This window comes from Geospiza fortis, unplaced genomic scaffold (genome assembly GCF_000277835.1).
Source record: "Geospiza fortis unplaced genomic scaffold, GeoFor_1.0 scaffold53, whole genome shotgun sequence".
Lineage (NCBI taxonomy): Eukaryota > Metazoa > Chordata > Aves > Passeriformes > Thraupidae > Geospiza > Geospiza fortis.
In genome coordinates, this window is record NW_005054305.1 from 190,719 (window position 1) to 209,066 (window position 18,348).

Sequence of the window (18,348 nt, forward strand, 5' to 3'; positions counted from 1 at the left end):
CTTCTCCCTGTGACACATGTGAATGAAAGTTCATCTGAAGAGACCTGACTTTCAAAATCTCTTCTCCTCCTAAAGAAGGTATAAATCTTTTTAGAAGTATGGAAATGAGGGAAAATCCTTAAAGGCTTTTTTACATTGTGCCAGCTTTCTTACTCATTGTACACCACAAGGGCAGAGAACCACCATACAATCACTGTTTAATTTGCTGGTGTGGGGAAAAAAATTATTGAAAGCACCTTTGAAGGAGCTACCGAGTTCTTTTGAGAGATTTCTGTGGTTCCATCTGCAGCTGAGCTACACAGCAATTTCCCATTCCCCTCCAGAAGGGCTGTGCTACCAAGCAGCCTGCACCCCAGCTGCCCAGCAGCTTTGCCTCCAGCAAGCCCAGCGCCTGCAAAAAGCACTAACTGGTTTTGTCATCCCCAAATGCCAGCAGCCACATCCACAGCACCCAAATCCCTCTCTTTCTTAAGTGATTTTGGGCTGGCAGACATATTTGAGCTGTGTCTGCACAGCTCTGCACTGTGACAGTGATGTATCATGCTGAAGGCAATCTCAAGAAATTTCAGGACTAGTATGTAAATTTTTCTTGTTTTATATATGACAATTGCAAAAGCAAATCTGTGCTAAGCCTTCATTACTCCATGTTTGTAAGGAAACCTTGAGAAGCTACTTTTGGGAGGTAGTCCTCCTTCAGTTAGCCCTAAAAATGCTCGCAGTTATTTATTACTTTAAAAGAAATAACTTGGTTCTGAACTTTGCATAAATCTCAAAGATAAGGATAAGTACATAAGCAGAAAACTTAGAAACACTCTGGGTGAAATGCTGTCCACGTCATCAACTGAGTTGTAGCTTCATCACATAATAGTTATGTTTGTAGAAGTGATACATTTATATTGATAAAAGATGAGAATTCAAGGGAAGACAATTTTTATTTTCAATAGGTCTTTTCTTCTCTATTTTAGTGGGGTGTAACCAATATTAAACCATCCTTATGAAGTTGAAATGAAAAAACATTAGAAATCTCAGAAATGCTGGCAATGCCTTGTCAATAAGGTCCAATCTAAATCTCTAGTCAAGGATTCCAGCCTTGTGCAGGATCTGTTGGAGTCATGTCAGCCATGTGGCTGCAAGAGCTGTGAGACAACAGGGCTTTGGCAGAGATGTGTTGCTCAGACTTGTTTGAAATTCTGGTGAGTCTGGCTGTTCCACTGCAGTTGTTCAGTCATTTGCTATTGGGTAGGATGTCATTTCTGGCAGAGGTAACTCTCTGTCTATTACTTCCTGTTCTCCGCCACTTCCCTGCCCCCTACAAAAAGATCATTTGACTTAGGGCACAAATTAATTGTTGTTTACCTGTGATGAACAAGTTTGAATTGAGAGAGAGTGGATGATGCCTTATTCTTAAATAAGATGTTAGACTAACAGTGGCTGGAATGAATGTCAACACTATGTCACTATTTCTATTGTACCTTTTCTCTCTCTCTCTCTTTTTTTTTTTAGTAAGTGATTCCTTAATATTCTTATAAACCTCGGTACTTAGCAAAGTGTCCTTTCTCCATTAAAAGAGACAAGATTTGCATGAAGAATAGCACAATAACAGTCACTGTCCCTTCACTCAGTGAACAAATGTACTATCAAATATTTCTATATTTCCACCTCCCCACTGCTTATTTTATTTCCTTTTATTATGAGTTTCACACTTTGAAAATAATCAGTACATAGCCGCTTCTTCTGTTTTCATTTATTAAAACCTTGATCCTTACACATCTTTCTGCTAGAATTTCATCAGTGGTCATTTAATTATTTTTTTTTTCCATTAGTGCAGTTACTAACATCATTCTTATCAGTCTTTCACAGTTCTTGTCCTGTCCTTTCTAGTCCTGACTAGAGCCAGTCTGTTGTTAGCACTGCTGGATCCCTCTCTTTGCATCCTTTGTCCCTGGGGAGGTGTGCAGCTTGCGTTGAAAACAGCTCTGTCTTCCTTCGGTTTTGGTGCTCCATTGCTGCCACCATACACGTGGTGGGTAGCTGCGCTCAGTCACGCTTCAAGCTGTCTTTGGAGTGATTTCCTCAGCAATTGGGGTTGCTCCCTGCTCCATTTGTCCAGACAGAAGTGGCTGCAGTGGCTCAGGATCACAGCAGCTGAGGTGCCCTTGTCACTGGCCAGCAGTCAGATGGTGCTTGCACACTGATCCCTGTGCAAACACACGTGAGCACCGAGGAGCCTTTATCCTATCAGCTCTAATTGTTCCTTCTCCAGAGAAGCTAATCAGATTCCTTATATCTCTGTGATGATGCGGTATCCGTCTGAGTGCTTTGCCTCTGGCACAATATGGACAAGCCCTCATTTTCTACTGAAATGCCTGTTATGACTATATTTCTTCCCCTGTTCTCGGAATCAGTATGTCCATATAATGGTAGTTTGTTATTTAATGTAACTAGTTTCCCTAAGGGCAACAGCCCAAAGAATAATAAAATCATCCATTTGAAGTTCATACAAACAATGAATCACCTGAACAGCTGTCTCTTTAAAAACAGGGCTGTAGTTTGATGCTGATGTTGTAGAGATTCTTCTTCTTTTGAATGTTCCTAGATTATGTATTTTATTTTATGTAAGTCCTTTAAACCAGGTACAAAATAGGGAATAGTAAATAATGCATAGAGGAAGGTTCTTTATTTTTAAGGAGTATGTTTAAAGAAGAGGATGAAATAAAATTGACATGTAAAGTAAAACTTAGAACTCTGAATTAAATTTTTTGAGATTTATTTGCAAGCCTCTTTTAGAACATTTTAAACTATAATTTTTTTTAGACATCTAAACCCTTGTCATAATATTTCTATTTCTTGAGATGAAAAGTAAAATTTATCTTGTGTAGTAGCCAGACAGAGGTAAAAGTTTATTTCTGGGTTGAATCCTACAGTTTCTATTGTGCTGTCCTATATTTCACAGTTACTCCCTCAATGCCTCTATGATGGGCAGCACTGCCCCCAGCCAGCATGGGAAGGTTAGATGTGATCCAGGTTAGATCTGAAATGAATATGCATCTCTTTCCTTTCTCCTGGGGCTGCCCACTGCCCCCAGTAAAAGCCTGAGATTGGGATGGCTTCATGCTCCATGGGGAGGTATGCACCATTCATGGAATAAAAACTTGTTTTTCTCCCCAAGGCATGAGAGTTAATAGGAATAAGACACAAAAAAATATTTGTTGACTGTTTCTCTGACAGCCCATGGGAATTCTATGCAATTGGGATCTGGGTCCTCAGTGCTGGATTCTGCAGTGGGTTGTTTACAAGTCTCAAGTGTAGCATTTAAAATCTGATCAGTGGAGGATTTTTTCTCCCCTGGACAAAGTTGATAAGAGGCTTTAAATGTCTCCCTCCTACCCAACACAATGGGATGATAGCTTCTGCCATGAATTAATCAAGCTGCTTGTTAAAAAAACATTATCTTGCCACTCTTCTTGCAAGTCCTTTTGAATTCAGACAAATTTAACTGCTTTCTCTTCCATAAAAATGATACACTAAGGTTAATTACAGTTCAGGAGCACTCTAAGGTATGATTTTGCTGCGTGGTGTTTCTCAGGTAGAAAAAGAGCTGGAGGGGTTCACCTGGATCAAGAGCCTGGCTTGAATTGTTCCCCTAGGGAAGGGGTGGATCAGCTGAGCAATTAAAAGGAAGGACAGAAATTGCAAGGCTCTCAGGTGTCATGCCCCTTTCTGTGCCAGAGGGGAGCAGAGAGGTGGGAGTGTGTGGCCCCCACACCAGCCTGCTGTGCCTCCATGGCAGGAGGCTGTGCCCTCGGGAGCAGGGGCCAAGGACATCCCACTGCTGCTCTTCCCTGCCTGGCCTTTTTCCAGGCACAGCCATCCATGTGCCTCCAGCTCTGTGCAAAAAGGGGTGATGGCACTCACCTCCTGTATGTCGGGTTGTCACGAGGATTGATTCAGCACAGTGACTGCAACAATTACAGAACCTTCTAATGAGGCTGGGGAGATGGTAGGCAGTCAATGTTAGTCATTGTCCCCTTGCTCTTGGCTCCTGCTTGTTTTGCGCTCCTGTAGAGAGGCTTGTGGCAGCATTTCCTAGGGCTCACTGAGCTGTCTGGGAAGAGCCCCACCATACTGTGTGAGCAGTGAGGCGCAGCATGGGGAGGAGAACTGAAATCATCCTCATGCTTCCCTGCCAGAGGGAGAACTGCAGAGGCTGGCAAGACCCCACCAAGGAGTAAAAGGGTCAGCTCTTGTAGTTCCTCCTCAGCTGTGCTTCCCTTCTCTCCTTCCACCTGCTGCACATCTTGAGGAATTATTCCCTTAGTTTAGCTACTGTGAACTTATTTTTTCAGGCTAGCATCCTCCAGCTCCCTGCCTGCTGGGTAATCCTTGGTGCCTCTGTGTACACACCCTTTGCCAAGTGAAAGCCCAGAGAGGAGCAAGCTACTCCCAGCAGTAACAATATGTAATGTTGCATTTTGCTGTGTCTTGAAATTCATAGGTCTGATCTTTTCCTGATTTGACAGACCTCCCATCTCTTACCACCATGCAGCCCACAGCCACTGCTAACATATGTCCTAGAGGTGGCTCAGATACTCTCACAGGGGGCATGCTGCCCTTCAGCTGCCTGTACATCTCCTCTTCCCTCCATGACCTGCCCACGCATGCTAACACACAGCTTCCCACTCACTTCTCTATAAATTTGCTTTGTATTTGTTACACTTCACACTATAGCAGAAGGGAATCTTAAAATGCCTTTTTTCTTTTTCTTTTTCTTTTTTTTTTTCCATAGGGAAGGCCTTTAGAGCTAGGAAAAGATATTTTAGTACTTTTCAGAGCCTGAACTGCCATGGTGTGTGCTGCAAGAAAAGCAAGCACATCACACACTGAAAATCACAGTCTGGTTGAGTGGAGAGGGTTCCCACTGTATGCTCTGTGCACAACTATTCCTGGAAAACCTGTGAATTTTCTGAGGAAAAACCATTTGGAAGGCTGTGGGAAAGATTTGTCTCTGACATATTGTCTCCTGATTTTCCCTTCTTTGAAGAGGGTAGACAGCAGGACCAATGGTTCTACACTGATGACAGCATAATTATCTAACAAGAGCCAGGCACAGTAAAACCCACAAGGGCTAGGGGAGGAGCAGATTTCTACTTACATCCCAAACTCTTAGTGTACTCAAAACTAGATTATCCATGAGCTTTCCACAGTCCTTTTATGAAAAAGTTTTTTCTGCTTGGTTTAAGCTTGGCTTTTTCCTGTTTGGAAAGACAGAACTGGGCCTGCTAACTTAGCAGAATTTGTCTAAGTTGAGGAAAAAATGTGACTCAGACTTTTCATTGACAGACCTCTAGCGAAACTCTTAAGATTTGACCTGCTAAACATCTAGCAATTACCTATCTCATTAACTACTTTCTTTTCTTCAGATAAAAGCAACTTTTTAATTTTATTTAGCATTTTCCTGTTACTGAATATCTTCTTATCAGTGAATAGTGAATAGCTCTACACACAAAACCCTGCTTCACATATCCAAATTGCTTCCTTCCTGCTATAAATGGATGTTTAGCATAGTAATCTGGAGTGAAAGGCACAAGATTAGCAATGCAGCCACTGAGAGTGCGTTATTGTGTTGGGCTTTTCTCTGGTTTCTACTTTCAAGTAGCTTTATTCCTAAAGAATATGGAAGTTACATTTTTAGCAAGTTGCTGGTTTCTGTACAGAAGGAAAATACCTTTTTCAACCCCAGTACTGACCTGCCCTTTCTAGTCACCAGGAAAAATACTTTGAATCACAAAAGGCACATAAAAAACCTTTCAATCCTACAATTTTTGTTAATGATATGCTGAATGCTATGAAATTAAGTTGCCCTATGAATCCTAATTAATTGAAAATCAGGTCCACAATTCATCTGAGCTATGAAAATCAGACTATATTCCTAAAGAGACATGCAGATCCTTTTTTTGTATGTTTTCTGTTTCTTGAGCCCTTGAACTCTGTGATTTTATGCTTTCTTCGCCAACTGTGAAAGCTCGATATTTTTTTCTTTAACTGGAAAGGTTTTGCAAGCCCCATGAGATGAGCTTTAAGAAAAACATAACGAATTGCAGAAGCATAATAAATAGCAGCCATTGGCAGCTCTAGATCATTTCTCCCTCTAGTGGCTGGCTGGCTCCAGTGACAGTAAGTGGAGCTCTTTATTAACATCTCAGGGAATTATTCCCTTAGTTTAGCTGCTGTGAACTTGTTTTTTCAGGCTAGCATCCTCCAGCTCCCCGCCTGCTGGGTAATCCATGATGCCTCTGTGTACACATCCATGACTGTCTTATTTGACCAGACTTTCAGTTTTTCAAGGTCACCTCTACAGTGTTCTCAAGCTTTTCCAATCCCTTCTGTACATTTTATTATATGATTCCCAGTAGCAGTCAGGTAAAAAAGGTTGACCCAGTTCTATTGTATTTCTGTGGTCCAACACGGTGATTTATCACAGCTGATCTCTGATGTATACTAAATTGGAAAAACGATGAATTTGAAGCAGCTTAGCTTGGTGCAACGCTGTGTTTAGACAGTGAGCAGGAGACCAGTGCTTCTTCCATCTCCTTGGATGTGTCTGCATACTCATACAACAGCAGGCAGCTCAGGTGTGCTCATGTCATTAACAACTGACCCATCCCTTCCTGGATAATTCCAGAAAATGTAAAGCTGCTGCAGAGTTGAAATGCTCAACCTAATTTTGCTTAGCTTCAACCCCCAAATATATATTTAGCTGGAGGGACAGAATTCAATGTATTGACAAATTGGTCCTTACCTGACACATCAAAAGAGAAATCAGAGTCCCAGGACACTGAGCAGCCCTTCAAAGATGCCATCCCATCTGCACATGAAGACATACATCAAAAATATGATTTTGAACATCATTGTTTGATAAAGTTCAAACATCATCACACAGGTCTCTGCCATGGTGATCCTGACAATAAGAAATGGATGCATGTTATCATAATGTTGTTTTCCTAATCAAGGTGACAGAGCAGTAAAAATACCTGCTGTATATACAACAGCCATTTAAGGAAGCGGTCATCTGAGGAAGAGGGTACTTACTCATGCAACAAAATTAAATTATGTAAGTCCAGGGCAAAATTCTGTCTCTCCTCATAAGAGCTGTGAGGCTTTAGGAAGTAATACAGATTTCATTACAATTTACTTAAAATTGACATTTTAGGCATTAAACTTTTCAATAGATTACTGAAGTTTTATTAGGCTGGAGAGCTTTTCAAGCAGTTTTGTCATACCTCAGAAAAACCATTGGTATGGATATGATATCCTTTCAAGTCAATCACCATCCATAGTCTATAATGGTTTTAATCAGAAAATATATTTCTCAAGTATCTTTTGGCCATCACTCCAAACATTCTTTAGTCTTGATTAACCAGGTATTCTGCTTTATACACAATATCAGTCTCTGGGGCTGAAGTTGTTCAATATCAGTCTCTGGGGCTATTTCAGTTGTTTTGTGACCTTAGATTCCAGTAACACAATAAAAATTTGGTGCTGCTGTTCATTTCCATCAAAGAAGCTCAGTTCTGTTTGCTGACTTTAGTTCATCATCACAAAGCCACCTACAGCCACAGAGGTGCTGTGGGGAAGTATTAACATGTGTAGTATATTTTCTGAGACTGAGAGGTTTATATGACTTCTCCTCCAGGTCACACAGTAAATTTCAGTCCACACTGAAATTTGAACCCATGAACCATCAATTGCCAGTAGTTTTAAATGTCAGCAGATGATATTTATCCAGAAAAATTTAGAGGAGTTTTTGGGGGCTGGTTTTTCTGTTGTGTTGGGGTTTTTTTCTGTTATGGTGTTTTAATCAAAAGCATAGATATCCAAGTATTTTCATCTTCTGAGCAGGACCAAAGGCCATCTGCAGCTTCACCATGTAAATTATGTTCTATTATGTTATATTATGAAAAGAAGAAGGGTTGTTCTTTAACTCCTTCACAAAGTGTTTGTTGGTTTTGTGGTTTAGATGGGATAGAGGGAACACTAGAAATCAGTAAGGAACTAGCTTTATCGCCTTCGATGCAAGTGCAGACATTTGCGCTTTTTAGTTTGTTTTTTTTCCATTGGAATAGTGTACCAATTCAGTAAACCACATATTTTCATTCCAAGTATGCAAATTAAATTCAAAAAAATATTTGGAAATACTTAAGAATTACTACTGTTACAGGTCAAGAAGCTACCTGACTTCCTTAGGAGTTAAGGCTTTCTTCCTTAAAAATGAGCTGCACAACCCTTCTGGAGTTCCACAGCCCTGAAGGGCATCCACTCTTTGGAATTTCTTTTTACATTCTCATTGTCTCCATCTGAATCATTGTACTTGACACTGACAGTGTGATGAATGACATGACAACTGGTTGTCTGTTCCTTTACTAACAGACCCAAATAAAGATTTCAGATTATTTCTGGTTCAGGGGATTAAAAAATACCTATTTTAAAGAATTGCAAAAAAAGATCCCCTTCAGTACCAAGCAGGATTTTGCATTATTATGAAGATTTCTTAAGACTTTTTTTCCTTTGGTTCTCTCATGCTCAAAAATAAAATTAGTTCTACTTTATCAGGATTTATTATGTGCAAGTTTGGACCAAGCAACAGCCTATAACACAGAAAGCATATGTTGGGGGTTTTTTATAAGGAGGCAAAAAAGTTTGAAAATGTGTGTTAAGCATAATTTCCCATTTTTTCAACAAACTCCAATTTATCAGAAGATTTTTATAATGGATATTGACTTCAGACTTTGACCTTGAGATATTTAGTGCATTGGCCATGTTTATAAGAGCATTGGCAACACAACTTGCCCAGACCACTATATAGATACAGATATAGATATAGATATAGATGATATAGATATAGATGTATACACCTGAACACCTGACAACAGGTTGTCACCTCATGTTGTATCTCAATACAGCAAACAGGTCCTTTTTTAATTACTACAGAACAAAACTGGAAAGACTTTTTAATGGAAAGATATAATATTATTTTTATATTATTATTTCTATAATTTTACTATAATTATTATTAATAATATTATTCATTAATTATGTGTTAAAACATATGTGGATAACTGGGGTTTGGACTTAGCTGGGCTTGTTTTGAGGAATTTCTTTTGATGTAAAAGTATCTGAAGGGAAAGTGATTGCTTCTTCTTTTCCTCTGAAGAATAGGTCTCATAAAGTTACATGGAGAGAAATTCTCCCCGCTCCTGGGGTATTGCTTGTGCTTTGTAAGATCAGTGAGAAAAGAGAAAATCCCCCAGAGCAGCAGACTGCTGCCCAGATTATCAGTAAAGAATTTTCCAGAAACCCTACTGCATACCATCATTTTCTTGTATTACTTGCAATCTAGACAATACTTTAAATAAAAACACGGGTTAAAAGTTACTATTTCTAGCTTCTTTGGTATGACAGGAGAAATTGCAGGGTTTTATCTTAGTCAGATTCCCCGAAAATCTTTGCTTTTTTATCAGGAAGAGACAGCTGCAAGTCATATCTGAGCTCCAACCTGTACTTATCCAGACACACCTGGAGAAAATGGCTGTAGAGTTATCCAGGAGCTCATTGCTCTGTGTTATCATACCTCCAACCCCTGTGCCTCAGGAGTAGCTGGATCCTATTTCAAGTCACCATCTTCCAGGTATCTGCAGGGAAACAAAATGTACCAAACGAGAAGCACTTGCTTAGAAAAGAAGAAAATGCAGGCTTCTCTTCAGGCATTTTAAACTGCTTGGTGTTCTTCAAATACTAAACTGCTAAAATGGAGAATACTGAAGTAGCCACTTGGTAAGAGGGCATACATGATCTTTCAAAATGACCCCATCAAGAGGGAACAGGAGAGAAAATCCGTGGTCACCACCAGCACATATTATACTCACAGCATTTGGTGGGTAGCATGCTTTGCCTTGTGTTGAATCTTGCTGCCTCCAATTTTCATTTGGACATAGGGCTGTTACTTAGAGAAGTAGAAGGTGAGCTCACGCCCTTAGCTGAGTTGGATTTGGGATTATTCCCTTCTCCATGGCAGAGTTACTAGCCTGCTCTCCTCATTGCTTTAAAATGTGCTTGCTTTTTAGTTTCTCCAGTAGTTTGGCTTGTGTTGCACATCTGTACAGATGGTATTGAATCTGCTGCTTTTGCTTTTTTTTGTTTCTCTTTACTAGGTAGCCAAAAGTTTTGAAATGGCAGAATACTGAATAGGAAGTGAAAAATTGCTGCATATGTACAACACATTTTTTGGAAAATGCAGGTGGCTGTTTATGTATGTGAAGATTTTGGAGTAATGTTGTTGACTTGCAAAACTAAGATATTTCCCTAATCTCACTGGGAGCTGTTTATGCAGATCTAATCTGGATGTTTGAGAATGTCTTTCTGAAGGAGGTGACTCAAATGCAGATACATGACAGGGCTTTCAGACACATGGCCATGCAGTGTGTGGGTGATCACTGCCTGGTTTCAAGTCCAGGAGAACCTGTGGAGTTGAAGACACTGAAAGCTCAAAATGCATTGCAAGTTTTCAGGAAAAAAAAATTGCTCTTTAAATAAATACTGCAGTGACATTCACCAGAGCAAATACTTTCTTACTATTTACCTAGAAAAGAATTTATTTGTAGATAAATACTGCCCAATATTGTAACCTGGAGTAGCACAGGAGAGCCTCTCAGTTGCGGGAAGTCCGCCCAGAAGATGCCTTTTAGTGAGCTGGAGCTCCATCCTCCCACTCCCGAGAGCAAGCCAGAGCTCCTGCATAAATCCTGGTGCTAAGCAGGCAGAGCTGGTTGTGCTGCCAGCTCAGCACACAGCCAGGTGACATTCCTGAAAAGTAGCTGCTTTCCTCTTGTGGTTTGGCAGAGAGCTGTAACTCTTTGGTGTTCCCACTGGCAGAATTAATCAAACTCTTAACATATGAACGGGGGAGACCTGAAAATTTAGCTAAGCAGGTGAGGTCTGAGCTTGTGGTGATTTTACAAGAGCTGCAACAGGGAATACCTTTTTTATATTTTTAGGCCTTCAGTACCTAAAGGGAGGCTACAAGAGAGCTGGACTTTGTACCTAGGCATGTAGTGATAGGACCAGGGGGAATGCTTGAATTCCTAAAATAAGAACTTATCTGAGCAGACTGCAGATGACTTTTAAGTTTCACTAGTGAGGAGAGGTGGCACTGAAGTAACCAAGAATGGAAAGTGATGTGGAATCAGATAGATAAGCCTGGCCTTGATGAGGAGAACTAAAGGAGTGGCTTCTGCAGGAAGGAGGGTATAACTTTCGTGCTGGCAAAGAGTTCATCAAAGCAGAGGTGGAGGGTTTCATTCTCACCCCAGCAAGGTCCAAAGGGCTCCAGGCAAGGCTGTGAGTATGGCTGACCTGCTCAGGCCCTCAGGCAGTCTGCGTTCTCAGTCCATTATATCTGATGCAAGGCAAGATCTTTTCCAGCTTGCATAACTTTTCTCTGTGCTGAGCAGCACTGGTTCCTGGGATCACTAGTGCCCATTCAAAAGAGAGTTGAGCTGAAAAAGGCAAGAGCTTTTGTCATGCATTTGGTCTAGGCTCAGACCTAGATCAAATTGTCTCCAGCAAGGACCTCCAAAAAACCCTTTGGACATGTAACGAGTAAGATTGGCAATGGGGGACATTAAGGCCTACAGCTTTCTTCAAAGGGTCTTCTGAGAGGAGAACTGTTCTTAAGCTGGCTGCTCTTGACAATGTTACATCTTACCCTGCTTCTGGTGACAAGATAGGGTGGATTTGTTTTCTAGTGTAAAAAGAAAATGGTTTTGCACAGAAGCAGCTTACCCTGGCATCGCTGGATTGAGCTGGTTCATCTGGGTGGAACTATTTCTACCTTTCAGAATCTTTTTTCACTCTCTGGGATGGAAGAGTGCTCACAACTATTCCCACGCACACACACGCACATGGCAATCAGAACCAGCATGGAGACCAGATTTCTGATTAAAGAGAATTGTATAATGTCTGTCTTCATCATCTTCCATCTGCTTTTCTTGCCAACTCAGTTGCATATGTGCCACTTTCGTACTGTGCTCTATTCTTTCACTATGTCTAGAAAGCAAGGAGAAAATACAGTATGTCAAAGACAAGGGAAATGTTCCTTAAATACATTAGCCTGTGGTATTTTTTGATTGTACAAAGTACCTGAGAGGATCTTTGAGAGAAACTGGAAGATTTGTTTTAATGTATACATGAATTTTTATTCAATAGTCATCTTTGTTTGCTAATATTTTAATAACTAAAGATTGCTCATGAAATAAATTCATATAACCTCAATACCTCCACATCCCAAAAAGAGAAAAAGAACCCCAAAGCTTCTGTGTCCTTTGAGAGGAAAGCAGGATTGTAACAAAATCACAGAGTGGTCCTATGATTGATTCTGAAGCTGGCAGTAGTCAGACATGGACGGTTTTAAAAGGGACTGGGCTTTTTAGAAACATTTTCTACCATAAAACATTGATCCAGCTCCTGCTGCCCTCAAACAAACAGACAGGACACCATTGCTCACTCAAAAACCGCACAACAGCTGGAGATGGGAGATGCATAACATCAGACTGTGAAGGCTTTTGGATTGTTTGGGGTTTTTTTCTTTTTTAAGTGCTTTTTCCATTTCCCAAGAGAATCTGAAAAATCAGACCGAGACAAATACACCATTCTGTAATTTCTGCCTCTTCTCAGCCTGGGTAAAACTCTGTGTCACAGGCATGTCCGTGCAGATTTGTGGTGTGTGTTGGCTGGTCCAAGCAGCAAGGAAAATTTCTGGTCTGGTAGTAGAAGCAAAAGGAAGAAATGCCATTTTTCTGTTGATGGCATTGTTTTGCCCTTCAGCAGATAAGTTTTTTCTGGATATCTCCAAGTTTTAGAATTTTCTTTCTCACACTTGACCCTTTAGCACAGTCTGAACTTAAAGAGAGGTTTTATTGGGATTTTTTTTTTTTAGCTTCAAGGCAAGAACTCCCCATGAAGATGTTTGCTTGTTTATAAAAAAGAAAGGAAAAGGAAATCTTCAAACCCAGAAAAATCTGGAGTGGGGAGGGCAAATGATAAGTACTGTTTATGTGCTGCCCTTGTCTACATCAGTGACATGACGGCCCCCTGTTCACTGCACCAAAAAGCAGCAGAACACGGATGCCAACACAGAAAAATTACCCCAGCCTGGTTGACCCATGTCATGACCAGGATCAGACAGATGCACATCAGTAAATTGTTCTCTAAATCTTCCTCTCTGGTGTCCTTCTGTGTTCACCTTGTATCAGGCTGCACTGGATTATTCTACCTTCTAGCGACACTAAAATGCAAATAGAATTAAGCAGAGAAATGTATGTTGGATGTGCCCACCAGCCACACCAGAGGTGGGGCATTCAGCAGAGGATAATTTATCCCCATGGAACCAAGCTGTCAGTTGTATGCAGCAAAATTGAGATCTGGGATACTTAACAGTAGTAGTGGCTTTGAGATTTATTTTTTCTTGGTTTCATGTTGCATGTGGTGTATTTTTTGAGGTCTTCTTCTTTGTTTGAAGGGAAATTTTAGCACTGATGGCTTACAGAAGCATTTGGGACATGTTCCTGGACTTTTACTTTACTCTGCTTTGTCATTTTCTGTTGGCAGAACACGATACCCATCTGGCACAACATTACTTTGTGCTATGATTCTGACTGCTGAACTTGGAGAAGACAATACAGTCTCAGGACTACATTTTATTATATTGTGTCTGGCCTAAAGGGAAAAAATAGCAGTCATCACAGGGCTTGGTTTTCCCTTTCTTCATTCAGAAATGAAATGTGATAAATGAAAGTGCTTTTTATAACGAGCACGTATATGACAGAGTGCATTGTGCATTCCTAAATTAAAAGGAAATATTTGAAACTAAAATTGCCTGCTTATGTAAATCCCTGTTGTCTATCTTCTCTCTGTCATTTGAAAGACATTTTCAAGGCATATTTTCAAGAATATATTCAAAGTTATTTCACTGTTAATTGCTAACACTGCATTTTGAGCCCTTTGATATAGAATCACAGAATCATAGAGTGTTAAGGGCTTGGAATGGACCTTAAAGATCATCTAGCCCCCTCCCCCACTGCCATGGGCAGGGACACCTCCCACTAGACTAGGTTGTTCAAGGCCTTATCCAAATTGGTTTTGAAGACTGCCATGGTTGGGGGCATTCACAACATCCCAGGACAACCTGTTCCAATGTGTAACCATCCTCACAGTAAATAATTTCTTCCTAATATCTAATTTTTCCTTTGTTCAGTTTGTAGATTTTACTCCTTGTCCTTTCACTACAATTCCTGATGAGGGGTCCCTCTCCAGCTTCCCTGTAGCCTCCAGAGCAAAGCAACTGAGTCTAGCTCCTCTCACAAATGCCTATACCAACCAACTCCTTACTCTGTAAATAATCAATGAGGGACCAGAATGTGTTTTCATCTGAATTAAATCATGTAATCATGTTAATATCGTGTAAATACAAGCACATCTGTAGCAGTGTGTTAAAAATATTTCTTACCATGCATGCTGGAACAGTGTGACTGGATGTGTGTGTTTTAAATACTTTCTTTTCTCTATTTGAATGAAAACAGGAGAATAGGCTTCAGTGCGTTGGAAATGTACAGAGCAGAAATCTCAGCGCAGTATGCAAAGATTTCCTTTATACACCTATATGATCTTCTGGTTCAGATGCTTCACTAGAACATGTTTTCTGATTAAATGAGCATTCTCCTCCTCTCAGAGCTTCTCATGGAATTTCTGTAGCATTTTGGCCTCATTGGCAGGGTACCTTGATCTCCTCTGATGCACAGTGTGGATCAGAGTCACTTGCCTTCCTCTACCCAGGGGAGTATTTATATATCTGCTGGGACTCAGCAGATTCCATTTCCACCCACTTCAGCTCAGGGCTGGCTCCTTCTCTTGCAAATCCCCTCGTGAAACCCAAAATGGCAATCAGCAGCGCAGCAACAACACAGAGCCCTCATATCTCCTTCTGGTGCCTCTTGCTGTGGTTTTGGGGAAGCACATCCAGTAGTGCTGTGCCTCCCACCCTGTGTGGTATCAGTGTGATGTTGTTGTGGCTGTGCTCCCATCCTCTGGGGTGAGGCCTGGGGCAAGGGCAGCAGTGTGGGGAAAAAGCATGGTGCAGCCAGTGTGAGGACCTGCCACTTGTGAGTGCAGCACAGAAATGATGGAACATGCTTGAGGAGCTTGTTTGAGAACCTAAATAATTCATATCCCACTTCTGCCAATTAATACATCCAATGCAGTGAGTGGAGCCAAAAGAGCATTTTGTATTGGCCAAAGAGCTGTCCCAAAGTCTCAGTCCTTGACATGTTGTACTTATTGTGGAAATTACAATGGCAAAAAGAGAAATTTAGGTAATGCGGGATAAATAAGAGACGGGCTTGAACCCTCAAGGAAGAAAAAGGAATTTTCATTTCCATGTTACTGGTAATAGTAACTCCAAGAAAATTAACTATACATTCAGATCTTGCACATCATACATAGTCAGATTTATTCCTAAGTGGCATATTATCAAAATTTCCAGTGGCATTTCAGCTGTTCATTAAACTTTACTGTAGGACATAGTGACGATTTATTACACAGCTATAAAAGCAGCAGTAATCATAATAAATGCAAGCTTTCAATGTTTCTTTTTCTAGGTTTAAATCCCTTTTATTCTCCTTTTTTCCCCTACCACTACATCTAATGAAACAGAGATTGTAGCAATCAGTAAGTAAGGACCCACTTCCTTCAACAGCAGCCAATTACCTCCTCTGGTCTATACAGGAGAGGGAGATGTGCACAGATTAAGATAAGTAGCCCCCTGTAAAATACAGTTCTGGATTTGTGTCAAACTAGCCAGTTGCATAGTGAGAAACAAAATTAAAAAAAAAAAAGGCAGCTGTGCTGAGGACCCACATCTGAAAAAAAAAAGGGAACAACTACTTTTATGAGGAATTCCTTTGTTTCAAGCAGAGTTGGGAAAATAATATGCAACACTAATGCATACAGAAAATTCATTTCTATACTCTTTGTGGTGGCTTTCCGTGCCACTTCCATGAGTATCTTACATGATCTTTACTCTGGCTGCCGCAGCAAAACCTTTGTGCTGTGGATACTTGCTTTATTGGTTCCACTCTTTAAAGGGCACGTGCCTCAGCAACTGCAGACTTCTGTCTGGCAATATCTGTGCATTGAATCTTGTGATGTGCTGCAGTCTTCTTGCAAGCTCAGCTAATCAGAGGGCAGCAACAAGCCCCAGGTGACGTATTTGACTAACTGGCAGCTAATCAAGCTGATTTGAATTTTGCATGTCACATATTGGCAGCAAACTGTTCACATCATAATCATAAAATACATTTTGAACCAATCTAGGAAATGCATTTCAGGCGACACTGATCAGTTTGCAGATCTGCAGCATGGTGAAGTAGCTCACATGCATCAGAAAAGTTATGTCTGCTGAATTATTCATTCATTTTTTTAAATTCAATAACAGGCAATAATTTTTATTCCAAGAATTACATGGTTAGTGTTAGTTACCAAAATGCAGTAAATAAATGTAACCATTAGTAACAGTTGACTTTTCACCACTTTTTCTGCCTTTTTTTGCGTTGTTTGAAGCACCACTTATTCTGATGTCTAAAGAGGTTTTGTCATGTGGAATCAAGTGGTGTAAGGAATCAAAGAGTATGGAAATGGCTGTTGTATTACACTGTATGCACAGTGAAAATGGCAAGCAAAGGCTTTCTCTTCATCCTGTGACAGGAGTATCGGGTAATTAGCAGGTTTACGTATTTTTATTAAGAAATAATTAGCAGCCAAAGAATATGGTATTGTAGAGATGGCCTAAGTTTTATTACAGTATTGCATGATTCAGAAATAGACCCAGTTTCTGAACTACTTAGGTGAGTGATTACACAATGGAATTGTCCTCCCAAAATGCATTGACAATTACCAGAATTGTGCATGCCACTGGGAAATTGCTGATACTAATTACCATCATTAGATACTTGAATACAAAATATCTGCAAATACTTCAGGAATTAGACATAAAATGGATTCTCTTCTTTCAGGTCAGCTGTGCATGTATTTCTAAAGACTAGGAGACAAAGATTAAGCCTGCAATTAGGTTACAGATTATTTTTTCATATACCTGTGAACATGTCTATGAGATTTACATTTTAAAATGGAAAATTTAGTTAATATTTTACTTCGTTTGCTTTGTGATACATGAAGAATATTTAAAATTCAAAAAATACATCGAAGACTCACCCTTTTGATACTTTATTAATTGATGAGTTCTTTCAAAAGACATATCCCCCAGATTAATTGTATTTCATACCAGTGTATTTCACTCACTTTTTGGGACTCATATCTTTGTAGGATGCCTCAGGTTGTGAAGACAGAATTTAGCCAGCACATTCAGAGGATAAAGCATCTCACAGGTGGAGGATTGTTCTAGCTGAGTCTTAGCACATAGAGCAAGAAAATAGCAGAAGTACAAATTCCCTGGGGAACGCAGGGAGGGTTTTTTGTTTGGTTTTGATTCCTTGTACATCTCACCTGTCACTTGTATTGAAAAACTAGGCAAAGTTATCACTTCAGAAATACCACTATGACTTTTAAACTTCTAATTTGACGTAGTTATGTAAAGCTACTTCCGTAGCATGCATTTTGTGTTGTGGCATGTTAAGTTGTGGCTTAAGCCAGGTCTAAAATAAAATTTAAAGCATATCAAACCTTATCAGGTGGCCTATGCTGTTGGAGTGATTTCCCAGGTTAAGGCATGCTATGAGTGCATTCTGCATGGTTTATATGATCTGCCCTGTTGGCCCATACACCCTTGAAAGCCCCATGAGAAACAGTCCTGTTTCATGAGTACATACATGAGAACATGTCAGATCATGTCACCAGCAGCCTTTCGAGATGTGGATGTTCATTTAATAAATTTAGAATCATGCAGCTGATCAAACTATCAGGCCTCTTCCTTCTTTACCTGCTACCCCAGTTGGTTTTGATGGTTGTTGCATTCATCTCTGTAAGGCCACAGGGTTTTCTCTGCTGCTCATCTCAGTGGCTTCTCTTGCTCTTTTAAAATCAACTTGTGAAGTCATTTCAGTGTGGTCACTTCAAAAGTCCCACGTAGTGGGGGTGGGGGTGCTGGAGCTGGATGCTGTCATTGTCAGTACAGTGTAAAATTTTTCCATTCTGCTGGCAGTAAAGAAAATTAATGTGATTTTGCCATTATGATTAGACATGGTTTACGAAAAATGAAAAGAAAATCCTTTCCATCCTTTTCTC

The 18,348-nt window shown here is 40.2% G+C and overlaps 1 protein-coding gene across 1 annotated transcript in view; it reads left to right on the top strand.

Moving 5' to 3' along the window:
• DLGAP1 (DLG associated protein 1) overlaps positions 1–18,348 on the top strand; it is a 261,624-nt gene that overhangs the window by 151,168 nt on the left and 92,108 nt on the right. The gene's annotated exons all lie outside the window — the stretch shown is intronic.